Below are 336 nucleotides of genomic sequence, written 5' to 3'. Positions count from 1 at the left end.
TATATATATATATACATATATATGTATATATATATATATATGTGTGTGTGTGTGTGTGTGTGTGTGTGTATTTTTGTGTATATCTTGTGCAAATGTGTGTGTACGTAATATATAAATGTGTGTGTGCATGTGCGTGCGTGCGCGCGTGTGTATGTATGTGTGTGTGTCTGTGTGAAGGTGCGTGACCAAGTGGTTAAGCTGTTGCGCTCACGATCGCTAGAGCGTGATAGTCTATTCGGTCACGTGATCATGTAATATATGTATGTGTGAGTATGTGTGTGTATCAATGTAGTATGTGTGTACATATATATAAATATATATATATATATATATATA

General features: G+C 34.5%; 1 long non-coding RNA gene across 1 annotated transcript in view; it reads left to right on the top strand.

Annotated features, from left to right (window-relative positions):
* Positions 1–336, top strand: part of LOC128250984 (uncharacterized) — a 17,545-nt gene that overhangs the window by 2,227 nt on the left and 14,982 nt on the right. The window lies entirely within an intron of this gene.

This window comes from Octopus bimaculoides, chromosome 2 (genome assembly GCF_001194135.2).
Source record: "Octopus bimaculoides isolate UCB-OBI-ISO-001 chromosome 2, ASM119413v2, whole genome shotgun sequence".
Lineage (NCBI taxonomy): Eukaryota > Metazoa > Mollusca > Cephalopoda > Octopoda > Octopodidae > Octopus > Octopus bimaculoides.
This window is presented reverse-complemented; position numbering and strand designations above follow the sequence as displayed.